The sequence below is a fragment of the Chiloscyllium plagiosum genome, unplaced genomic scaffold, assembly GCF_037043375.1.
Source record: "Chiloscyllium plagiosum isolate Xiang-an unplaced genomic scaffold, Cpla_swu_hap1 HiC_scaffold_9, whole genome shotgun sequence".
In the NCBI taxonomy this organism is placed as follows: Eukaryota; Metazoa; Chordata; class Chondrichthyes; order Orectolobiformes; family Hemiscylliidae; genus Chiloscyllium; species Chiloscyllium plagiosum.
The window spans coordinates 22,952,504-22,979,502 of NW_028270147.1; the positions used below are offsets into that span (position 1 = coordinate 22,952,504).

Here is a 26,999-nt window from a genome sequence, read left to right on the forward strand (position 1 = left end):
TTCTCAATCAACCTCTTAAGTGATAAAATCTAAGTGAACTTTAGTGTCTATAACATAGGAATGTTGAATTAGTTTGTAATTTTATCATAAATTTAATTCCATTTTATTCTTTTAATATCCCATTCAACATTTCCCTTTTACTTGATAAACTTGTCAATTTTTGTGACATGATTAGTACATGTTGTATAATTTTAATCTGGCCATCTAATTTTTATATTAGCTTTTTCTTTTATGTTATACTGCAATTCAGTCAGTGGGCTGTGAACGTGTTCCTTGAATAACTTACCATTCTTTGTTCTGTCTTATTCTAGGTTCTATATCCTTGGTCACCCTTGATGCTCTCGCTCTGAATGTGCCTACATTAGATGTCATTTTCTCCTTTGAAGTCCTCCCATTATTCATTTAAAGTATTCTCTGACAGTTTTGGTTCTGGTCCACCCAGTCAAGATGACATCTGAAGTCACTGAAGTTCTAGTTAAGAGCCTTACACTTGTGGCCACGTTGTCCTTCTCCATAATTATTCTAAAGTTGATATTGGGTTCCTCAGATGCTCTTACACTTAAACCACCTCTACCCAATCCAGTTAATTCCTTAAACTAGATACAGCATCACTTCCTGCTCTACAGACTGGAAGACATCAATGAAGTTCTATTGTTGAGAATTCCTCCATTTCCTTGCTCTTGACAGTATTGCTATCCTGGTCTATTTAGGGTAATTTGTCCCTCATTATCACTGCTTTATTCTTTCACCTTTCTGTAATTTGCCCGTACATTTGCTCATCCAATTACATCCCATTATTTGGTGGCCTGTAAAGTACACCCAATCTCATCAAAGCTCCTCTGCTCTGCCTTAATTGTGACCCAAATAGATTCTATCTTTGATCCTTTATCAAAATCATCTCGCATCAGTGCTATAATCATTTCCTGGATCAATAGAGCCTTCCCTTCTCCTTCACTCCATTCTCTACCTTTTCTCAATGTTTTGTTGCCATGAATATTGAGTTTCTGACCTTCCTCCTTTATCTCTTACTATTCTTTATTCATTGTTAACCTAATTCCCTCTCAAAGGTTGTGATAGTCTCAACTTCAATGGGCACTTGGGATAATATTCATATTTATAATTACTCTACATCAACAGTATTATTTTAACCACACTTTTTATATTTCTAGCATTTAAACTAAATTCATACCCATCTTATTACCAATTCATATATCAGAAGAAATAATCTCTCACTTTTTGCGTACCAAGTGTATTCAAAACATTTGATACGACAATAACACTTCTCTGCTCCAATAAACTCAGCTCCAGTTTTTACTTAAGCAAAATTATATTCTCTCATTTCTTGTAAATGTGAATTGTCTCACACATTTCTTCAATACCTTATACCTTCATTACCAGCTTCTTGATTTATGTCAATGTCCTTATTGATATTAAATACACACTTATGTGTCCATTTTGGATTTTATCCAACATTTATAGATCATAATCAAGTTTCCCTCGCCCCAACAGTTCAGTACATATCGCCAAACTCTTCATTTCTCTTCACCTTCTTCTCTGGCTTCTTATGTTTTTCTTGGGATTACCACATTCAGGTTTATCACTTTTCTCTATTCCCTCCTCTCAGTCATCCATTCCTCTTCCAAACCTGCTCTGTTCAAGTCTCCTACCACTGCATCTTTCCATTGGCTCTTACACCTTTCTCTTCTCCTTCTTCTTGGCAGTCCCATCTCTATTCTTCATTCCACCACATTTCCTCTGTATTTCCATAATAGATGACCATGCCATTTTAATTTCTTTTCAGCTACTTTCTTCGATGTTCCCACAATTTTCTCTGACACTCCTGCTGAAGTCCTGCATCCTGATACTCTCCTTTCCCCTTATGTCACACATTCGTCTCATCAGGATCTTCATTTTCAAAGTCATTAATTCACATTTATCTGTAATATATAAGATGCCTGACCCATTATACCTTAGACCTCAAATTTTATAACCAATTTCTTATGTGACGTTTTCTCAACATTTTTGGAATCAAAACGTACTGCATTCCATTTGTTTATGCTTGATAATTAAAAACAAGTTATTTGAGTAAATAGTTTCGATGCGCATGTTAATAAAATTCATCAATTTAGTCTGGCATAGTTTTTTCTACAAATACTCAAATATATTGTTTATTAAAATGTGCTGAAGCTTTATGGAGCTGTCTGACAAGAAAGGTTTGAATGTAACATTTGGCAGCTCAAGAGGAGTTCTTCAGACTGTTCATGCTTCACAGACATTTCCAATGACACTCAGACTACCACGGCATTGACCCTTCATTCTCCACAATACTTTGTGAACTGTTGACTTTCAAACCATGCCCATCCATTCTTGATGTTGTCACTGGGAAAATATTCAGTATTCCTCAACTGAATTGTCTTCTGGCTATTTTTCCTGTATTTGTGAACTCAGATCCAAGAGGTGCAAACTTTAGTATCCCTAATGCATAATTTGTAAACTTTCCATGACCATATCTGCCTTGACCACTCTTAAGACATATAGAATCTAGGAGGAATAGACCATTCAGCCCTGTGAGCCTGCTTTCCCATTCAATATGATTGTGGCTAATCCTCTCAGTGCCATATTCACACTTCCACCTTACATTCCTTGATTCCTTTAGAATCTAAAAGGTTATCTTGAATACATTCAGTGACTTGGCCTCCACAGCCTCCTGTTTATAGAATCCTACTGGCTCACTACACGTTTAATGAAAGATTTGACCTCCTCTCTGTCCTAAATTGTCTCCCCCATATCCTGAATCTTTGAGCCCTGGTTCTGGACTTCTCGACCAGGAAAAATATTTGCCTTCAAATTTGGCTCACACTAGACCCGACTTGAATTTTATGCATTTGAATCAGATCCCTTCTCATCCTTCAAATGTCTAGTCAATACAGGCCAAGATAAACCAATCTCTCCTTCTGCCATTCTGGTGACTCTCCAATGCACTCCCTCCATGGCAGGTAAATGCTTTCTTAAATAGGGAGACCCAAACTACACACTATATCCCAGGTGTGATCTTACCAAGGCTCTGTAAAACTGCAATAAGGTGTCCCTACTTCTGAACTCAAATCCTCTTGTAATGAAGGTCAATATACTATGCATCTCCCTAGTTGCTTGCAGTACCTACCTGGCTACTTTTATTGATTGTTGTAGAAAGACACCCAGATCTCCTTGTAGATCCACACGTCCCAATATATCACCATTTACGTAATGCTGCGCCTTTCTGCTTTTTTACACCAAAGTGTATAAATCGCATTTAGTCATATTGTACTGCACCTGCTATGTGTTTACCCACTCACTCGACTTGTCTAGATCATCTTGAAGCCTCACATGTCACAATCCACCTAGTTTAGCTGGTGCCCAAACACTGATCCTTGTGGCACCCTACTTTTCATTGACTGTCACTTGGAAGAAAGGACTATTTAATCCCACCCTCTACTTCCTGTCTTATTATCAATTCTTAATCCATGCTAATATTTTACTCCTATTTCATGTGTTTTAACTTTATCCATTAACCTCTTATGAGGGACCTTATCTACCAAGAAAATCCAAGTACATCACATCCATTGGTTCTCCTTTATCTATTCTAATGGCTATATTCTAAAAAAAAATCCAGTAGTTTTGTTAAGCATGAATGGCTTTCATAAACCAGCTATCCAATCCTGTTGACGCTTTCCAAATATTCACGTCTTTTATAATAGTTTCTAGCACTTTCTCCACTATTGATGTTAGACTAACTGGCCTGTAATACTGTTTTCTTTTCTCTTCTTTCCTTTATAACATCATGGGGTCACATTTATCACCCTCAAATCTTTAGGAACTGATCCAGAGTTGTTATGGACCAGATAAAACCCCCTAAAAATATTTTAAGAAGAAAGCCCAGACCTCAACTTCTTTTCTTATTTTTAATGGCAAATGTAGGGCATTGTGTTCCAGATGCAGTTCGATTGGTCAAACCACCAGGTTTGAATCAAAACACATTTTATTCTTATACACTAGATAAAATACAAATAAAAGAATGGAGATTTGGAAAAACTTAACTCTACTGGAAAACATAACAGTATAATAGATTAAGTAATTACTAAACAGCAACTGTGCCAATATACTAACATCCCAGAAACACACCCTTGGCAAAGGCAAAGTCAGTAAAATAGATAATCTCACATGTAATCTTAGCCGTATGCAGAGAACCCCAGCTTTTAGCTGTAGCAGAGAGAGAAATAAAAACAGCTTCCACATGCAGCTGCAAGACCCCAGCAAATACTGAAAGCTAAAACTAAAATTGTGGTTCTGTGGGAACTTGATCCCACTCAGTCATGCTGCTTCTATTGTTCCAACTTTACAAGAAAGCCCAAGGCATCACAAACTATTCACTTTATTGACTTGGAACAGACTGCTCATTCTCTCTGTCTCAATCTGACTTCATAAAAAATAGGACAAAATGTACTTCTTAAAGCCGTGGTATTGTCACAGATTCAATTGAGTTCTGGAAGATGATGAGACCTCCAAAGTATCCAATATATCAAGGCCACTTCCTTTAGTACTCTGGGATGTAGATTATCAGGGACTGGTGATTTGTCAGCCTTTAACTCCATTAATATCCCCAGCACTATTTTCTGACTAATACTGATTCCCTTAAGATCTGTCCTCCCTCTCTTGGTTCCTTAATATTTCTGGGAGGTTATCTGTGCCCTCTTTTGTGAAGACAGAACCAAAATAAGTAACTCTATCAGGCCTTGGTGTCTATTCTCGGTTTCATCTCACAGTCCAAACATGTGCAGTTCAGGTGAATTGGCCATGCTAAATTGCCCCATAGTGTCCAGTGATGTGCAGGCTAGGTGGGTTAGCCATGGTAAATGTGTGGCATATTGTAGGGGAGTGGGTCCGGATGGGATGTTCTTTGAGTGGGGGAGTGGGGGGGAGCTGAATGGTCTCTATCCTCACTGTATGGATTCTATGATCCTAGAATCATTCTGTAGAGCAAAGACAAGTCATATTCTCTGATATTAACCCATTCCTTACACCCTGCAACCTAGCTATTTCTCTTTAATACCCACAGGAGAAGCTATTACATTTCTTCATCACCAAACCAGAGTCTATCAATTCAGTGACCTGTTCTTATTTTCTGCTTTGGCTCACCCACAAAACCATACTTTTCCTCTCAGATATCCACCCACTCTATCCCTGAATTCCTGTCTCTTTCTCTCCTGCAGGTTTCTCTTCCATCATCTTTATAGTCCCTCCAAGCACATCTCCATCATATCCTCCCACAATCCAAAAATGTGCAGGTTAGGTGAATTGGCCATGCTAAATTGCCCATAGTGTTAGGTGTAGGGGTAAATATAGGGGAATGGGTCTGGGTGGGTTGCGCTTCAGCGGGTCGGTGTGGACTTGTTGGGCCGAAGGGCCTGTTTCCACACTGTAAGTAATCTAATCTAATCTAAAAAAAATCCACTTCTGGCTCCCTCAGTAACAGATCCTTACATTTCTGATCACCCAACTTTCTTTCTTGGTTGACATTATTAATAATTTGGTCTTGTCTCTTTTTTATGTTATCAATGCCCACAACTCATGATTGGTAAGGTCAGCATTCAATGGCCATCCTTCAGTGCCCCAAGACTGTGGTGGTGTCTGCCTTCCTGAAACACTGATGCTGTTGTGCTGCAGGTACATGCCGGTACTGTTATAGAGTCAGAGTTATAGAGATGTACAGCACGGAAACAGTCCCTTCAGCCCAACTCGTCTATGCTGACCAGATATCCTAACCTTATCTAGTCCCACCTGCCAGCACTTGGCCCATTTTCCTCTAAACTCTTCCTGTTCATACACTCATCCAGATGCCTTATAAGTGTTGTAATTGTACCAGCCTCCACCACTTCTTCTGGCAGCCCATTCCACACATGCACCACCCTCTGCATGAAAATGTTGCCCCTTAGGTCCCTTTTAAATCTTTCTCCTCCAACCTTAAACCTATGCCCTCTAGTTTTGGACTCCACTACCCTGGGAAAATGACCTTGGCTATTTATCTTATCTATGCCCCTCATTATTTTATAAACCTCCATAAGGTCACCCTCAGCCTCCAACACGTAGAGCGACAATTCCAGGATTTTGATGCAGTGACAACAAGGGAAAGCTGATGTATTTCCAAGTTAGAGTGGGGTGTGTCTTGGAGGGGACTTTAGAGGTCCTCCCAAACACTTTCTGTCCTTGTCCTTCTAGGAGGTACAATGTTTGGAAGAGCGTTGGTGTTTTCTTGCACTGTGTATTGGTGGTGGAGGGAGTGAATATTTAAGGTGTAAGGATGTCAATCAAATGGACTGCTTTGACATGGACATTGTTGAGATTCATGACTGCTAGTGAAGCTGCATTCATCGAGGATACTGCAGAATATTGTATTGTTATGTTGACCTGCACCTTTTCGATAATAGGCAGTCTTTGGTGAGTCAGGATGTGAATTACCTTTTAGAGAATTCCCAGTCTCTGACCAGCTGTTATGCTCATGGTATCTGTTTGGTGGTCCAGTTAAGTTTCTGTCAATTACAGAGCCCAAGATACTGATGGTGACAGGGATGACATTAAATGTTAAAGGCTGATTAGATTCTGTCTTGTTGGAAATGATAATTATGGGGCATGAATGTTGTTTAAGCTTTGTTTCATGCTAGGCTTGGATTGCATCTAGAGTTATGTATTCAATGTGCAACCTTGGCGTTTTTACATACATTTGATTGTTAAAGACAAACATTAAAAATTACAGTCTTCAGTTTATAAATGCATACTATTTCCATATATTTTTTATTTCTACTTTACATAACCTGTGGTAATGATTATAGGTATTTAATTTAGCAAGGAATTCAGGAGGACATTATGCAATTATTTAAATAGAAACAATGTACAAGGGCATGTAGAAAAGGCAGAATGTCATGAAGTCATGATGATCTTTTGGAGAATTAGTACAGATATTATGGATAAATGGTCTCCTTCTGCACGGTGACACTTCTGTAATTACCTTAAGACCATAAGACATAGGAGCAGAATATAGGAGCATAGTTACAGGAGTAGGCTATTCAGCCTCTCAAGCTGTTCTGCCATTCAATGAGATCATGGTTGATCTGTGCTGTAACTCCTTATACACACCTTTGGCTCATATCCCTGAACACCTTTGCTCAACAAAAATTTATCTATCTCAGATTTAAAATGAACAATTTATCCAACATCCACTACTATTTATGGGAGATATTTCTGAACATCTACCATACTTTTTGTGTAGAAATGCTTCCTAACATCTCTCCTGAATGGTCTGATACTAATTCTCAGACCGTGCTCCCTAGTTCTAGAATCCAATCCTGTGCAAATACTTTATCTTTACCTACCCTATCCTTTCCTGTTAATATCTTGATGTCTTCAAACAGATCACCTCCTTACCTTTTAAATTCTAGAGAAAACAGGCATGATTTGTATAACTTCTCCACATTACTTAACTCCTGAAATTCAGGTATCATTCTGGTAAACTTGCATTTCAATCCCTCCAAGGCTAATGTATCCTTTCTAAGGTGTAGCGCCCAGATCTGCTCACAGTACTCCAAATGGTATCTAGCTAGGATTATGTGTAATTGCAGTATAACTTTGGAATCTGTACACTCCAGTCCCAAGATATAAAGGTCAGTGTTTCATTAACTTTCTTGATTGGAAGTAGGTCATTCGGGCCATTAAGTCTGTTCTGCCATTTACTGAGACCATGGCTGATTTGATAATCCTCAGTTCCACCTTCCTGTTTTTTCCCCATAACCCTTGGTTTCCTTATTGATTAAACATCTCTCTATCTCAGCTTTGAGCATATTTAATGACTCAGCCTTGACTATTTGCTGCAGTAGAATCCCACCAATTCACAACCCCCTGGGAAGCAAAATTCCTCCTCAGTTTTGTAAGGTGTCCCTTGTTCTGAGATTGTGCCCTCTGGTTTTAGATTCTTCTTCCTGGGGAAATAAACTCTCCCCATTTACCCTGTTAAGCTCTCTAATAATATTATATGTTTCACTATGGCCACCTTTCATTCTTTAATTCTATTATCCTGTTAAGTGGTCAACATTTTCAAAAGGTAAAATGATATTTCAGTGCTTAAAAGTTTATCGCAATGATTTTCTTTCGTAAAGAATTTAATTCCATTTCATAATTTTATTATATGGCATAGATTTTGTATATTATATTATATATTATTTTACCTTTTATTGTAAGGTATACAGGGGCGGCACGGTGGCACAGTGGTTAGCACTGCTGCCTCGCAGCGCCAGAGACCCGGGTTCAATTCCCGCCTCAGGCGACTGACTGTGTGGAGTTTGCACGTTCTCCCCGTATTTGCGTGGGTTTCCTCTGGGTGCTCCGGTTTCCTCCCACAGTCCAAAGATGTGCAGGTTAGGTGAATTGGCCATGCTAAATTGCCCGCAGTGTTAGGTAAGGGGTAAATGTAGGGGTATGGGTGGGTTACGCTTCGGCGGGTCGGTGTGGACTTGTTGGGCCGAAGGGCCTGTTTCCACACTGTAAAGTAATCTAATCTAATCTAATAAAAAATGTAAAGTAATCTAATTTTATTATCCAAGAATATTTCTGTACAAAACCATTTATACCTATATATATAATTTATATATCTATTACTACTCACACATTTGTCAATAACGATGTAAAGTTCACCAAAACTATACTAACATCTAACATTGAACTGTTTATCATAACATATATGTTATAATCTAAATCTTATTAACAGTTCAGAATTGAGAAGGATTATGCTTTCTGCAGCTCACATGTGGGGCCATTATATTTCTAATGCTGGTGCATTAGCATTTTGTTGTTCCCCCATGATAATACTTAATCCAATTACAACAAATTCTTATCATGGAAAAGGATTTTATTTTGCTGACATATCCAGAAATGTGGACTAGGAGACATTAGCTCATTATACAAAACTGTAATAAAACCTCAAGTGTGTCATGAAGGCAAAAAAAAACAATATTTGATAGATTCAAATTGATATCATATTGATTTTTTAGTACGTTACTTTATAAATTAACACAAAAGATATGTATAGTCAGCCTATGTAAGTGACATTGTATAAGGTTTTATTGCAACACAACTCTATTCAACAATTTTCATCTGTGTTCTTACTATTGTTGCCAACTGAACCTTGCTAGGGAACTACAGGTTTTTAATTTATACTTATTAACAAACTCATTTTAGCATGTCCATGCTGCGATCACAACTTGGGGAACTTATAGCTTCACCACAGGCATTTCTCACAATCACAATGTTACCAATTTATACTTAACAAATCTTGTGCAATATTCTTATCTTTTTATAGAAAGTTTTAGTTTGAAGTAACTAAAAAAAAGGCCTAGAAATTGAATCATGATGTATTCATCGTATTTTGGTATTGAATGGGTGACAAGTATATTTCCTAGTGGGGAACTACTTGGAGATGAGCTGAGCAGGCACCTGAAATTGACATTCGGGGGCACCCCAGATCCCTGTGTCAAATGCGTTCTGAATAAGCACAGCAGCTGCTCAACAGCCAAATTAGTCACCCTTAAAGAGCCAGCAGGAAGCTGCCACCTGAGAAGTATATTTCTATTATCGTATTTCCCTTGTTGTGGATTCGGAGGAAATGCTTCTTCTGGTGCCACATTAAAACTTCTGTCTACTGTTCACCCCTTACTCTCAATTCTGAGGACATGTATCGACATCCAAACAGCTAATATTGCGGTCCCTGCAATGGCTGAATTTTCTCTGGGGTCTGCGAATGGTTCCTCTGCAATTTGCTCCTACTATTCTCATGAAGTTGCTAGACTGATTAGTTGTGGCCCTAACACAGCATATACTGGCACCTGAACCATCCACTGCACCAGGATAACACCTCAAATTCTGCACTATTAAGTTTCTACACAAACATTTTGAAACTTGCATGATCTATATATCCTTCATTCGTAGTTTGGAAAAGCAAGAATTACCTTTCGATCTGTATATTTCATCTGGAATAATATCCGTCTCACTCTCAGGACTTCAAGAATGTGCAAGCATTTCATATTACATTTTTCCACAAAATAGGGTTTCAATGTATGATCTCAGAGACCAAAAACACTTTATTGCCATGTATATCTGCACACTTCCTGCATACCAATAGTTATCAAACATGGTTAGTGCTATAATCTACACTAAGCAGGTCGGCCTGCATCAGATTAACAAGAACCTATTGTGAAGGTAGATTACCTATCAAATTTACAATTATTTGTTGAATGTAAAGAAAAGGAATCAATCCTTTAGCTTACCTCAGGTTGAGAACTGACATTTGAATGTAATATCCAAGGGCAACAAACTCTTCTTACGAGAATACATTTCTAAGCAAGTTCCTAATGATGTACATCTCACCAGGAGCAGCTTCAAACTACACAGCTCAAATGTAATCTGATTATTTTAATCCCCTCCTCAAAATGGAACATCTGTAGGAGAGTAGTGTAAGAAGAAAATATAGTTAATGCTAACTCACTGTTTGCATTGCTTTGATGAAATGAAAATCATTTGAACAAGTTACATATTTCACTGACTTTTGATTGAAACGTTTGAAACAAAAGCATGAAGTCAATTCACAATAGGATGCCTTGTTAATATGTGACCTACATTTTCGCGGCACTTTATGATGCCATCCTTATTAGACTTTAGCAAATCATATGCAAAGCTGTCATTATTAATTAGTCTAAAAAGATACCATGCAGTGAAATCCTTTACAGGCTCAGTAACAGCTCATCTTGCAAACAAATAATAGTATTCCTCAGCTAACTGGCAAAATAAAACCTGCCTGTTTAACTATGCCTGCATGTATTTTTACGTGTTAACAGAATGCACTATATTTTAATGCCACAATAATATCTGGATATGTAATATAAAATTATAGCAATTATGATTTGAACTTTACATAAATACTCAATTTATTTATTTTGCTAATACTTCTGAATCACAAACGAAACTACAGGTTGATGTTTAAGTGTTCAATGAGGTTTTTAATATAACTATCATAGCTTTCTCATACAAAAATAAAGGTGTACAACTCTTACACATGACAATGCATGATAACAGACATACTTTTGCAATCTTCTCATTTTATAAATGGTTCTTATGTCTCTGTAATACTCCTTAACCTGGTCAGTCCTATGGAATACCAGGAAGGACCAGCAATAAAAAAAACATTCAAATGAAGATTATTTTTCTTTTATATATATAGACACACATGTATGTTAATACTTGTCTTAACACTTAGATGTTCTGCTGAATTATCAATCTGAATATCATAGGATCTCTGCAGTGTGGAAGCAGACCATTTGACCCATTGAGCTCACACTAATCCTCCAAAGAGCATCCTACCCAGACATGTCCCCTATTCTATCCCTGTAATCCTGCATTTCCCATGGCTAATCCACCTGCACATCCCTGGACACTCTGGGCCATTTAGCACGACCAACCCACCTAACTTGCACATCTTTGTACTATGGGAGGAAACTGGAGCAAACCCGCACAGATGCAGAGAAAACTTCACACAATCATCCGAGGGTGGAGTTGAACCTGAGTCACTTGAGCCGTGAGGCAGCTGAACTAACCACTGAGCCACCGTGCCATCCAAATGGAGCCACATTGCCACCAAATATGTTTTATTGTCTGTGGCCTGGGTTGAATTAAATTTGTCTGTGCAAATAATTAATAACAACAACTTTTATGTATATGCACTTTTAATGTAATGGAATGTCCCAACACACTTCATGAAGCATTACAAAACAAAATGATCCTGTGTCACATAGGAGGTATTAGGTCAGTTGAACAAAAGCCTGGCAAAGATGCAGGTTTTAAGAAACCTCTTTCGGAGGAAGTTGAGTCAGAGAAGGGATAGAGTGTGTGAAGATGTTCCGGAGCCTAGGTTCAATTGCACAGCTACCAATGGTGGAGTGGCTGTTAGGGATGTGTTAGAAGCCATAATTAGAGATATCTCACAGCTTTGTCAGGTTGTAGAGGATTACAAAGGTAGAGAGGACAAGGTCATGGAAAAATCTGATAACAAGGATGAAAACTATAAAATAAATCAAGGTGTTGCTTGACTGGGAGTCAATGTAGGTCAATGAGCAGATAGATTAAATGTGGTACGTTGCAAAATTTGAGGTACTGGCACTGGAGGTTTAGATGGCATTAAGTAGAATGTGACCTATTATTAGGGATGGGCTGGAATAATTGAGTCTAGAAATAAGAATAAAGACATTAGTGATGATTTTAGCAGAAGATGAACTAAGACAGGTCAAAACCAGGGCATTGCTTCTTCCCTTCTTCTTTCACGGGATGTGGGTATTACAGGCAAGGCCAGATGTGCTGTCCATCCCTATACCTTGAACTGAATGGCTTGCTAGGCCATTTCAGAAGGCAGTTAAGAATCAACCACATTGCTGCAAGTCAGATCAGGTAAGGACGGCAGATTTTCTTCCCTAAAGGTCATCAGTGAACCAGACAGTTCTTTACAAAAGTCAATGATAGTTTCATGTTCACCATTACTGAGGCTAGCTTTATATTTCAGATTGTGTTAATTGAAATTAAATATGACCAACTGTCAGGGTGGGAATTGAACACATACCCCCAGTGCATTAGCTTGGCCTTCTGAATGACTAGCTGAAAAATGTGTTGCTGGTAAAGCGCAGCAGGTACGTCGATTCTCCTGTTCCTTGGATGCTGCCTGACCTACTGCGCTTTTCCAGCAACACATTTTTCAGCTCTGATCTCCAGTCCATTGAAATCACCAACATGGCATGGAGTTATACAGATGGAAATAGGTGGCCTTAATGATGGTACAAATATGAGGTTGGTAGCTCATCTTGGGATCAAAGTAATTTCACAATAAATATATCTTGAATGTAGGTGGGGTCTATGCAAGGTTTTGTAAATTTCACATATAATATTGATGACACTTGTATAAAGCAAATCAAGCCCATTCCTGCCTTGACATTCAGATTGCTGAACATTCATGCTTGCATTTTGAAGATATCCACAGCAATGTACAGCTAGTTACTTGTGTAATGACTGTCAGTCAAACATTAAAATTTCAGTTAAAATGGTGGCAAAAAGAATTGCAGTGCTAATAAGAGAATTTTGATTTTTAAAAATATTAATATTCATCACCTAAAGTGCATAGATGTTACACATTTCTGTACTAGATTTCTGGCCAAATCTTCAACATGCTTTATGATGAGCAACCTATCCTGACTACCCAATATCAAATACCGAGATAATCTGAAGCAAGGTTATATCGACAAACAGGGCGGCACTGTGACTCAGTGGTTAATACTGCTGCTTCACCATACCAGGGACCTGGGTTTGATTCCAGTCACAGACTGTGTGGAGTTTGTGCATTCTCCCTGTACCTGCGTGGGTCTCCTCTGGTTCCCTCCCACAGTCCAAAGTTGTGCTGGTTAGTTGGATTAACCATGGGGAAAGCAGGGTTACAAGGATAGAGTAGGGGCAGGTGCCTGGGTGGGATGCTGTTTGGAGGGTTGGTGTGAAGTTCATGAGCTAAACGGCCTGCTTCCATAGTACAGTGGATTTTATGATTCTATAAAATCCTGGGTGGTGTATTCTGTGCATTTCTTCATCACGGTGGCACAGTAGTTAACACTGCTGCCTCACAGCACCAGAGACCCGGGTTCAATTCCCGCCTCAGGCAACTATCTGTGTGGAGTTTGCACATTCTTCCCGTGTCTGCGTGGGTTTCCTCTGGGTGCTCCGGTTTCCTCCCACAGTCCAAAAATGTGCAGGTTAGGTGAATTAGATTACTTACAGTGTGGAAACAGGCCCTTCAGCCTGTTCCCTACAATGTGGAAACAGGCCCTTCGGCCCAACAAGTCCACACTGACCCTCCGAAGAGAAACCCACCCAGACCCATTCCCCTACGTTTTACTCCTTCACCTAACACTACGGGCGATTTTTAGTTTGGCCAATTTACCTAACCTGCACATTTTTTTTTGGACTGCGGGAGGAAACTGGACCATCTGGAGGAAACCCACACAGACACGGGGAGAATGTACAAACACCACACAGACAGTTGCCTAAGGTGGGAATTGAACCAGGGTCTCTGGCGCTGTGAGGCAGCAGTGCTAACCACTGTGCCACCATGCTGCCCATGCTAAATTGCCCATAGTGTTAGGTGTAGGGGTAAATGTAGCGGAATGAGTCTGGGTGGGTGGCTCTTCGGAGGTTCGGCGTGGACTTGTTGGGCCGAAGGGCCTGTTTCCACATTGTAGGGAACCTAATCTAATCTAATCTAATCACATTAGAGAGGAACTGATTAAAATACTTATGAGATGACACTAATGAAAATGATGGATGCAATTGTATGCTCTACCCCCGGGTGAGCTGGGAGGTGGCATTTTAATTGGGTGGGACAGTGGTAGACAGGGACCCTGCTATCTTCCTGCCTCTGTCCTAATTATGTTCAGGGTGTGGAAGCCTCATGGATGGCCACCGACATTTCACTCACCATGCAGGAAACCTGAGAAAGCAGTTAGGGTTCGTAGTGGGGGCTGTGCGCGAGGAGTGGGGTGAGATCCCCTCACTCAAAGAATCTCAATATTGAGCTATGCTTCTGCCCTTTACTTTAACTCCCATGCTCCCCTCTTGCCCATGAACGTCTCCTTGTGACTCCATACCACTCTCATCAGCCTCTAGTCTGGCATCCTTTGACAACCCTGGACCTCTGCTGAATCCATCGTCCCCTGTTAAGGGGGACTGGAGAGTTGGGGGTTCAGGATTCCAATCACTGGGCACTTAATATCCTGTTTGGTCCTGCTAGCATTTTCTAGGCCCCAAGAGACTTCCTCTCAGTTCTTCTAACCTTCAGTGAATATAGCCTTAACTACTCCTGTCTCCCTTCACGTGTCAGTTTTGAATCCCAGGAATCAGCCTAGTAAATCTTCCCTCCATAGCCAGAACATAGAACATAGAACAGTACAGCATGGAACAGGCCCTTCAGCCCACGATGTTGTGCCGACTATTAATCCTCATGTATGCACCCTCAAAGTTTTGTGACCATATGCATGTCCAGCAGTCTCTTAAATGTCCCCAATGACCTTGTTTCCACAACTGCTGCTGGCAATGCATTCCATGCTCTCACAACTCTCTGTGTAAAGAATCCGCCTCTGACATCTCCTCTATACTTTCCTCCAACCAGCTTAAAACTATGACCCCTCGTGTTAGCCATTTCTGCCCTGGGAAATATTCTCTGGCTATCGACTCTATCTATGGCTCTCATTATCTTGTATACCTCAATTAGGTCCCCTCTCCTCCTCCTTTTCTCCAATGAAAAAGGTCCGAGCTCAGTCAACCTCTCTTCATAAGGTAAGCCCTCCAGTCCAGGCAGCATCCTAGTAAACCTCCTCTGAACCCTCTCCAAAGCATCCACATATTTCCTATAAAGAGACCAAAACTGTACACAATACACCAGATGTGATCTCACCAAGGCCCTGTACAATTGCAGCAAGTTATCTCTGATCCTGAATCTCAAATCCTCTCACTGTGAATGCGAATATTCTATTTGCTTTCTTCACTGTCTGCTGCACCTGCATGCTTACTCTCAGTGGCTAGTGAACAAAGACACCAGATCTCAATGCACTCTCTGCCTCTCCCAATCTTTTGCCATTCAGAAAATAATCAGCCTTCCTGCTTTTGCTTCCATGTGGACAACCTCACATTTATTTATATTTTATTTCACTGCCACACATTTGCCCATTCATTCAACCTGTCTACATCACAGTCAAGGACTCCTGCATCCTCCTTACAGTTCAAATTCCCACTCAGCTGGATACAACCTCAGTTTGTATCCTCTGCAAACAGAGATATTACATTCAGTTCTCTCAGCTAAATCATTAAATTAAGGTTGTGAATAGCTGGGGTCAAAGTAGCCAACAAGTGACTGCCTGAAATTTGGAAAATGATCCGTTTCTGGTTTACCACTATCCAACCCCACCCTCCACTGCCTGGCTGAACTTGTTCCAAACTGAGCAATTTTTCCTTCGACTCCACTCACGATAAACAAATTAAAATATATTACTATAGGTATCTGTACAGATCCTACATTTGTGTTGGGCATATGGAATGTTCATTGTTCCTGTCTTATTCTGGGCCCATTTACCCATCTCTCCATTGATGCCATTTCCAGCTTTCACCCTGATGTGGATTATTTCATTGAATTTGCATCCAACACTCACCCTCATCCTGCCTTCACATTGTCTATATCTGATCCTTTTCTCCTCTTTTGTGATTTTCTTGGACAGGATTTTCATCTGCATGTGAATTTGCTTTGAGAATGTTCACATCTCAATTTTTTTTTGAAGGAAAATTCATTTTCTTCACACATTCCTGACCAGTGATAGTTCGGATCAAAATCCCTAATGTGTAAACTCACAGATGAGGTTGGATTCCCAAAATTTAATGGCACACAAAAAAGTTGAAATTGGCAAAGAAAATGAAAAGCCTATGGAGCGATCAAGGTCATTCTGAAAATAAATGTAAAATGTTTTGACATCTTCAATGTCACTATTAGGTGCTGTGTTATAGAAATGTGTTTTTAATACAGTAATTATCATTGGGATCTGTCTTGTAAAGTTATGCTGGCCTGTATTGTGACCAACAATATGTAATTATTCACATATATTACCATAAAATGCAAAAATTAATGCTTTTTTGCTGTCCTGATTTTATTAGAATGGCAGAACGGACATTTTAAAATCCTGCTTCTGAAGGCTGAAAAAAATGGGTTTGCTCCTGCTCCCCAATCCATTAGTTGTCAGGTATGTGCTTTTAAATAAAATCAATTTGAAAAAAATGGAACTGAAAGCAAGTTATAACTCCCCTTTTATCTCTATTCTCATTATCCAGCACCTCAAACATTTCTCTCGAATGAATAGTGATTTGCTTGCACTTTTTAAAATGTTTTTGTTGCTCACACTGTGGTCTATATTTTAATAGAGGTCAAACATAGATCAGGTGAACACCTCCACTCAGTCCACACACATGACCCCAAGTTTCCAGCCACCTGACGTTTTAATTTTTCAAGATTAGAGTGGTGCTGGAAAAGCACAGCAGGTCAGACAGCAACCAAGGAGCAGGAAAACCGACTTTTCGGGCAAAAGCCCTTCATCAGGAATGAAGGCAGGTGGAGAGATAAATGGGAGGGGTGTAGGGCTGGGGAGAAGGTAGCTAAGAGTGCAATAGGTAGATGGAGGTGGGGATGAAGGTGACAGATTGGAGAGGAGATTGGAGTGGATAGGTGGGAAGGAAGATTGGCAGGTTTTAATTTTTCACCTTGCTTCCACTTGGACCCCTCTGTTCTTAGTTGCTGTAATGTTTCAATGAAACTCAATACAAATGTGAGAAACAGCACTTCACCGGGCAACACAGACTTGAGTCTTCTAGACTTAACAATAACTCAATGAATTTTAAGTTTAATGACTATCCTTGTTTTGTTTAGCTTTGCTTTTTTCACAGCATTTGTTTTCTGCTGCATTTAACATTTAGCTTGCCACTTACATTTACATTTACATTTACATTTAGTATTTAGCTTGCCATTTACATCTCCTCAAGACCGACCTTGTTTCTTTACTTGTCCCTTACCAATTATTTTGGACTTGCATCAGAAACATTTATGTCAATCACTCCTGCCCTCCATCCCAAAGGGAAACTCACATTTAACTAAGTTGGGTTTTTGCTTTGACAAACGCTGATGAGGGCAATGCTGTTCACATGGTGTTCAAAAATTTCTAGAGGGTATTTGAAGCATTGCCACACAACGTAAAAGCAAATTACTGCGGATGCGGGAATCTGAAACCAACAGAGAAAATGCTGGAAAATCTCAGCAGGTTTGGCAGCATCTGTAAGGAGAGAAAAGAGCTGACGTTTCGAGTCTAACTGACCTTTTGTCAAAGCTAGGACAAAGCTCGAAACGTCAGCTCTTTTCTCTCCTTACAGATATTGCCACACAACAGACTTGTGTGTAAAGTTAGAGCTCATGAAATAAAAGGAATAGTGGCAACATGGACACAAAATTGGCTGAGTAACGGTTAATGACTATTTCTCAGGTTGGGGCATGGATTGTCGTGGAGTTCCGCAGGGATCAGTGTTGAGGCTCTTGCTTTTCCTGACACATAGAAATGATCCAAACCATAGTGTATAGGGCACAGTTATTTAATTTACAGAGGATATGAAACTTGCAAACCTTGTAAACAGTAAGGAGAACAGTGTATTACTCCAAAAGGTCATAGATAAGTTGGTTGAAAGGTTGGGTTGGTGGTAGGTGAAGCTCAATACAGAAAGTGAGGTGATACATTTTGGTAGAGAGAACATGGAGTCAATATAAAAGCCCAAATTCAAAGGGGATGAAGGAGCAGAGAGACCACAGTGCACAAGTCTTCAGGGCAAGACAGATTGAGAGAGCAATTTTGAAATCACACGGTAACATAAGCTCTATTAATAGGGGCATATAATACAAGAGCCAAGGAAATAAATTGAAATGCATTCATTCAACCTCTGACAGAATATTGTGTCCAATTGAAAGCTACATTTTAGGAATAATGTGACAATATTAGGCAGATGAGGTTTATAAGAATCTTATTTTTTAAAAAGTTTATTCATGCGGTGTGCATAACACTGACTTGGTCAGCATTCATTGTCCATCCCTAATGATTGTCTTCTTAAGCCTCTGAAGTCTTGGGGTATATGCCAGCCAGTGCTTTTTGTAAAGGACTCAGTATTGATTGCATCCCCAATTAGCCCAGAGAAGGTTGTCTTCTAGAATTGCTGCAATCGTTTGGATATAGGGACATCCAGTGATGTTTGGAAGGGAATTGCAGGTTTTTGACCCAATGACAGCATAGGAATGGGCGATATAATTCCAAGTCAGGATGGAGTGGGAGAGAAAGGTGATGTTTGAAAGGTGATGTTGAAGTAGGCTTGGAGAGTTACTGCAGTGCACCTTGTAAATAGTACATACTGCTGCTATGCTGTGGAGGTGGTGAAGGGTGAATGTGGGAGACAGGGTGTCAATCCAGTAAGCTTGAATGACATCAAACTCCTTTAGTATTGTTGAAGCAGCACTCATCTAAGGCAGTGGAAAATATCTTAACATACTGCTAACTTGTGCCTTGTTAGAATGGACAGGAATTTGGGAGACAGGACAAAGAGTTATTCACTGCAGAGTTACTATCTTCTGCTCTGCTGTGGTAGCCACAGTATTGATGCCCCTGGTCCAGTTCAGTTGCCAGTCAATGCTAACTCCAAAGATGTTGATAATGGGGATTTCAGAGATGGTAATGTCATCGAATATCAATGGTTAGTTTCTCTCTCTTGTTGGAAATGGTCAAATTGGACAGATGTTCAAAATGGCTGTGGAGGAACATTTTAGTGACAGCAACCAGAACACCATACTTTTAAAATTTGGTATGGAAAAGGAAATAGCTAGAGCGCAGAAAAAGGTTTTGGTTTGGAGGAAAGGGAGATTTTGTGAAAATAAGGTAGGATCTGGCCAAAGTAGACCAGGAACAGCTATTTAAGGGTAAATCTACAGCAGAACAATGGGAGGTGTTCAAAAAGGTGCTGGGGAGAGTAAAGGCCCAGCATTTTTCCTTCAAGGTAAAATGTAGGAGCAATAAGCCAGGGGAACCCAGGATGTGTTGGAATATTTAGAAATAGATAAAAATGAAAGAAGAGATTAAGCAGGTAAATGTGTGGCTGAATGATTGGTGTGGGAGAAATAGGTTTGAATTCATGGGACATTGGCACCAGTACTGGGGAAGAAAGGACCTATTCTGATGGGATGGTCTTCATCTGAGGAGGTAAGAGTGCAGGTTACCAATGTAGCGGATGGTTACTAGACAATAAAGAAGAGGGACAGAACAGTTGAATATCTTTATGCACCAAGGAATTATTTAAAAATTCGGAAAATTTACCGGTGGAACAAATGTAAAAGCTTTGTATCTAAATGCACGAAGCATTCTAAATAAAGTGGATAAACTAATTGCGCAGATAGATATAAACGGGTACAATATAATTGGGATTCAGGACACATAGCTGCAGGGTGACCAGGGATGGGAACTGAATGTTGGAGGGTATTCAGTATTTAGGATGCACAGGTAAAAAGAAAAAGGTGGTGGAGTGGCATTGCTGGTTAAAGAGGAAAATTAACACAATAGTGAGAAAGGATATTAGCTCTGAAAATGTGGAGTCTGTATGGGTAGAGTTGAGAAATACCAAGGTGCGAAAAACATTAATGGGTGTCATATGTAGACACCCAAACTGCAGTGGCGATGATGGGAATGGCATTGAACAGGAAATTAGAGATGCATGTGATAAAGGAATATTGGTGATCATGGGTGATTTTAATCTGTACGTAGATTCGGCAAATTAAGTTAGCCACAATGCCTTAGAGGAGGAATTCCTGGAGTGTATATGGAATGGTTTTCTTGATCAATATGTGAAGGAGCTGAAAATGTGTTGCTGGAAAAGCGCAGCAGGTCAGGCAGCATCCAAGGGACAGGAGAATCGACGTTTCGGGCATAAGCCCTTCTTCAGGGCAAATTCCTGAAGAAGGGCTTATGCCCGAAACGTCGATTCTCCTGTTCCTTGGATGCTGCCTGACCTGCTGCGTTTTCCAGCAACACATTTTCAGCTCTGATCTCCAGCATCTGCAGTCCTCACTTTCTCCCCCAATACCCATGCCCTCCACCTCCTCCATGATTTTCGCTTCCCCGGTCCCCAACGCCTTATCTTCACCATGGACATCCAGTCCCTGTACACCTCCACCCCTCATCACGAAGGACTCAAAGCCCTCCACTTTTTCCTTTCCCGCCGTACCAACCAGTACCCTTCCACTGACACCCTCCTTCGACTGACTGAACTGGTCCTCACCCTGAACAACTTCTCTTTCCAATCCTCCCACTTCCTCCAAACGAAAGGAGTAACCATGGGCACCCGCATGGGCCCCAGCTATGCCTGCCTCTTCGTAGGATATGTGGAACAGTCCATCTTCCGCAACTACACTGGCCCCACCCCCCACCTTTTCCTCCGCTACATCGATGACTGTATCGGCGCCGCCTCGTGCTCCCACGAGGAGGTTGAACAGTTCATCCACTTCACCAACACCTTCCACCCCGACCTCAAATTCACCTGGACTCCCCTTCCTCGACCTTTCTATTTCTATCTCAGGCGACCGAATCAACACGGATATCTACTACAAACCGACCGACTCCCACAGCTACCTGGACTACACCTCCACCCACCCTGCCCCCTGTAAAAATGCCATCCCATTCTCCCAATTCCTTCGTCTCCGCCGCATCTGCTCCCAGGAGGACCAGTTCCAAAAACGTACAACCCAGATGGCCTCCTTCTTTAAGGACCGCAATTTCCCCCCCGATGTGGTCGACGATGCCCTCCACCGCATCTCTTCCACTTCCCGCTCCTCTGCCCTTGAGCCCCGTCCCTCCAACCTCCACCAGGACACAACCCCACTGGTCCTCACCTACCACCCCACCAATCTCCATGTATAGCGCATCATCCGCCGTCATTTCCGCCACCTCCAAATGGACCCCACCACCAAGGATATATTTCCCTCCCCTCCCCTATCAGCATTCCGTAAAGACCACTCCCTCCGTGACTCTCTCATCAGATCCACACCCCCCACCAACCCAACCTCCACTCCCGGCACCTTCACCTGCAACCGGAGGAGGTGCAAGACTTGCGCCCACACCTCCCCCCTCACCTCCCTCCAAGGCCCCAAAGGAAACTTCCATATCCGCCACAGATTCACCTGCACCTCCACACACATAATCTATTGCATCCTCTGCACCCGATGTGGCCTCCTCTATATTGGGGAGACAAGCCACCTACTTGCGGAGCGTTTCAGAGAACACCTCTGGGACACCCGGACCAACCAATCCAACCACCCTGTGGCTCAACACTTCAACTCCCCCTCCCACTCCACCAAGGATATGCAGGTCTTTGGACTCCTCCATCGCCAGACCACAACAACACGACGGTTGGAGGAAGAGCGCCTCATCTTCCACCTAGGAACCCTCCAACCACAAGGGATGAACTCGGATTTCACCAGTTTCCTCATTTCCCCTCCCCCCACCTTGTCTCGGTCAAATCCCTCGAACTCAGCACCGCCTTCCTAACCTGCAATCTTCTTCCCGACCTCTCCGCCCCCACCCCCACTCCGGCCTATCACCCTCACCTTGACCTCTTTCCACCTATCGCATTTCCAACGCCCCTCCCCCAAGTCCCTCCTCCCTACCTTTTATCTTAGCCTGCTGGACAAACTTTCCTTATTCCTGAAGAAGGGCTTATGCCCGAAACGTCGATTCTCCTGTTCCCTGGATGCTGCCTGACCTGCTGTGCTTTTCCAGCAACACATTTTCAGCTCTGATCTCCAGCATCTGCAGACCTCACTTTCTCCTCAAAGATTCTCCCCCAATATGTGAAGGAACCAACTCGAGAGCAGGTCATCTTAGACTGGGTGTTGTGCAATGAGAAGGGAACCATTGCCAATCTAGCTGTGCAAGACCCTTCGGGGATGAGCAACCATATTATGAGAGAAGTTTTTATCAAGATGGAGAGTGAGATAGTTGATTCAGAAACTAGGATGCTGAGTCTTAATATAGGAAATTGAAAAGATATGGGGTATGAGTTGGCCTTGATTGGTTGGACAGAGTTAATTAAAGGGATGACAATGGATAGGCAATGGCAAACGTTCAAGGAATGCATGGGAGAACTGCAACAAGAGCTATAGGGAGAAGCTGAATAGGCTGGGGCTGTTTTCCTTGGAGCGTTGGAGGCTGAGAGGTGACCTTATAGAAGTTTATAAAATCATGAGGGGCATGGATAGGATAAATAGACAAAGTATTTTCCCTGGCATGGGGGAGTCCAGAACTAGAAGGCATAGGTTTACGGTGAGAGGGGAAAGATACAAAAGGAACCTAAGGAGCAACATTTTTATGCAGAGGGTGGTGCGTGTATGGAATGAGGTGCCAGAGGAAGTGGTGGAGGCTGGTACAATTGCAGCATTTAAAAGGCAGCTGGATGGGTATATGAATAGGAATGGTTTAGAGGGATCTGGGCCAAGTGCTGACAAGTGGGACTAGATTAGGTTAGGATATCTGAGCGGCATGAATGAGTTGGACTGATGGGTTTGTTTTCATGCTGTACATCTCTATGACTAACTGTTTATTCCTGTCCGGCACAAAAGCAAAATGGGTAAGAGGGCCAATCCATGAATTACAAAGGAAATTAGAGGTAGTATCCAATCCAAGGAAGAAGCATACATATTGGTCAAGAAAAATAATAGGTCTGAGGTTGGGAAGCAGTTTAGAATCCACTAAAGAAGTATCAAGAGATTGAATAAAAAGAGGAAAATACAGTACAAAAGTAAGCTTGTAGGGATCATAAAGGCTGACAGTAATAGTTTTTATTGGTATGTGAAGAGAAAGAGATGAGTAAGACAAATGTAGGTCCTCTACAGACAGAAACGAGGTGATGTATAATAGGGGACAAAGAAATGGCTGAAAAACTGAATATATACTTTGGTTCTGTCTTCACAAAAGAGGACACAGATCAGATACCAGAAATGTTAGAGAATGCAAGATTTAGTGAGAGGGAAGAACTGAGGGAGATCAATATTAGCAGAGAAATAGTGCTGGGAAAATTGAGGGGATTGAAGGTGAATAAATTTCCAGGGCCTGATAGTCTACATCCCAGAATGTTTCAGGAAATGGCTCTCGAAATAGTGGATGCATTGATGGTCATCTTCCAGGATTCTATAGACTCTGGAACTGTCCCTGCAGATTGGAGGGTAGCTAATGTTACTCCAATACTCAAAAAGGGAGGTAGAGAGAAACCAGGGAATTATAGAGTAGCAAGCCTAACATCGGTAGTAGGGAAAATTCTCGAATCCATTATCAATGACTTTGTAGTGGAGCAATTAGAAAGCAGTGGCAGGATCAGACAAGGTCAGCATGGATTTATGAAGGGGAAATCATGATTGACATTCTATGAAGATATAATTAGTAGAGTTGACAAAGGGGAGTCAGTTGATGTGGTATATGTGGACTTGCAGAAAGTATTTGGCGAAGTCCCACATAAGAGATTATTGTGCAAGATTAAAGCGCATGGGATTGGGGAAGTGTATTGAGATGGATAGAAAACTGATTGGCCGAGAGGAAACAAAGAGTAGGAATTAATGGGTCCTTTTCAAATACGGAGGCAGTAACTAATGGAACTGCAGGGATCGGTACAGGGACGCAAGCTGTTCACAATATATATTCATGATTTGAATGAGGGAACAAAATATAACATCGCAAAGTTTGCAGATGATATGAAGTTGGATGGGACAGTAAATTGTGAGGAGGATGCAGAGATTCTTCAGCATGATCTGGACAGGTGGGATGAGTGGGCAAATCAATGGCAGATGCTGTATAATTTGGATAAATGTGAGGTTATTCACTTTGGAAGTAAAATCAAGAAGACAGATTACTACCTGAATGGCTGTAAATTGGGAGAGGGGAGTGTGCAGCAGGATCTGACTGGGGAAGGTAAGCATGCGGGTACAGCAGGTGGTAAGGAAGGCAAATGGTATGTTGGCCTTCATTGCAAGAGGCTTCGAGTACAGGAGCAGGGATGTGCTTTTGCTGGTATATAGGTTCTTGGTGAGACCACATCTAGAATATTGAATGCATTTTTTGATCTCCTTTTCTGAGGAAGATGCTCTTGCTCTTGAGGGAGTGCAACGAAGGTTGACCAGACTGATTCCAGAGATGATGGGACTGGCGTGTCCTTACATTAGAAATTGACTAGGTTAGGATTGTTTTTGCTGGAGTTCAGACAAGTGAGGGAGTATCTCATGGAGAAATATAAAATTTTAACAGGACTAGACAGGTTAGATGCAGGAAGGATGTTCTCGATGGTGTGTGTCCAGAAACAGGGGTGACAGTCTAAGGATTCAAGGTAGACCATTTAGAACAGAGATGAGGAGGCATTTCTTCACCAAAAACTGGTGAGCCTGTGGAATTCATTACCACAGGAAGTGGCTAATGCCAAAACATTGAATATGTTCAAGAGGTGGCTAGATATAGCACTTGGGGTGAATGGGATCAAAGTTTAAGAGGACAAAGCAGGATTAAGCAATTGAGTTGGACGATCGGTCATAAATATGATGAATGGCGGAGCAGGTTCGAAGGGCTGAATGGCCTTCTCCTGCTCCTATCTTCTATGTTTCAATGTTTTAAGAGATGTATAACAGATGCAAAGGGAACAAACTAATGGAAGCCCTAAAGAATACAATTTGAAAGAGGAGCTTAAGTAAGCAATTGGGAGAGCAAAAAGTGGACATGAAAACAATCTAGTGGGCAAAATTAGGGAGAGTCACAAGCTATTCTACAAATAAATCAAGGGTAAGAGAACAACCAGGGAAAGAGTAGGGCCCAATAGGATAAAGGGAGAAGTCTGTGGAGCCTAAAGACATTTGTAGATTGTTAAATGGATACTTCACAACTACCGTTAATCAGGAGGAGGATGTAGGTATAGAATTCAAGAAGATGATGGATCATAAAGTTTTTGAGTAGTTTCATATAGAGAGTGAGGAGTTAATGGAGTTGTTGGCAGGTTTAAAAGTGGACATCCCCAGTTCTGGATGAGTCATATCTCAGGCTGCTGTGGGAAGTAAGGGAGGAAATCACAGGTGTCCTGACCCCAAATTTTAAATTCCTCTCTGGTCACACAGGACTGAAGGACAGATAACGTGGTTTCACTTTTCAAGAAGGGTGGTAGATGCATGGAACTATATACAGTACATGGAGCCTCACAGTAGTGGTAAGGAAACTATTGGAGAAAATTGGGAAGGAAGGCAAAGGCAAAGTTTGATCAGAGGCAGTCAGCATCATGCCTAACAAATCTAGTTGAGTTTTTCAAGGAGGTAACCAAGTATGTAGATGAGGGTGGCGTAGTTGATGTAGTTTATATGGATTTCAGTTAGGCCTTTGACAAAGTCCCACATGGGAAAATGATAAGGAGGGTAAAAGCACAATGGTAAGTTGGATCTAATATTGGCTTCATGGCAGGACAGAGAGGATGGTAATAAGTAATTTGTGTGACTGGAGGCCAGTGTCCGGTGGTGTACTGCAGGGTCCCTTGTGTTATACATATTCATATATATAAATGATGTAGATGAGGGCGTGGGGTTGATGATTAAGTACGTTTGCGGTTGACACGAAGAATAGCCTGTAGTGGTCAGTGAGGGAAAAGGTCTTAGGTTACAGAGGGATATAGTCTGATTAGTCAGATGGGCAGATGGAATTTAATCCTGATGAGTATGCACTTTGGAAGAAGTAACAAGAAAAGAACTACTCAATAAATGTCAGGACAAGGGAAAGCACAGAGGAATGGAGGGTTTTACCACAGATTGCTGATGGCTACAGGGCAGGTTAATAGCTTGGTTGAGAAGGCATGAGGTACTTGCTTTTAATCAATTGAGGCCTAGATTCTAAGTGCAGTGAGCTCCATTGGTATGAATGAGCCTGGTCGTCATGGAGAGGGAGCATACAATATCCACTAACGCTCTTGATGCCCTCAGAGAGAGATGGACACTGCAGGAAGTAGGGTGCTTTATCTCCCCTTCCAACTCCATTTTGAGTTGGCTGTTCCATTTCTTCCTAGCCTTTGATGGTTTACATTGCCCTTAATGGGCTTTGCACATATTCAACCAAAAACAATACTGATGGAGAAAGAGTGTTCCAGATCATTTTGAGTATGGACATAGACTACTTCATATTTGAGGAGTCATTAACAGATGGAAAAAAAAATCATGGGTGATTTGCGGAAAAAAATAAAGTTATGTGTAAGACTATTTCTGGATA

General features: G+C 41.2%; 1 protein-coding gene across 5 annotated transcripts in view; it reads right to left on the minus strand.

The window, feature by feature from the left end:
• LOC122554192 (ATP binding cassette subfamily A member 4b) overlaps window positions 1–10,496 on the minus strand; it is a 151,409-nt gene extending 140,913 nt beyond the window's left edge. For 2 of the 5 annotated variants that reach the window (XM_087990479.1, XM_087990478.1), the window contains exon 1: window positions 10,350–10,496. The gene's annotated coding sequence lies outside the window, so the exon portion shown is untranslated. The remainder of the gene's footprint in view (window positions 1–10,349) is intronic. The other 3 variants (XM_087990480.1, XM_087990477.1, XR_015758111.1) reach the window with 2 other exon arrangements.
• Window positions 10,497–26,999: the final 16,503 nt, after the last annotated feature.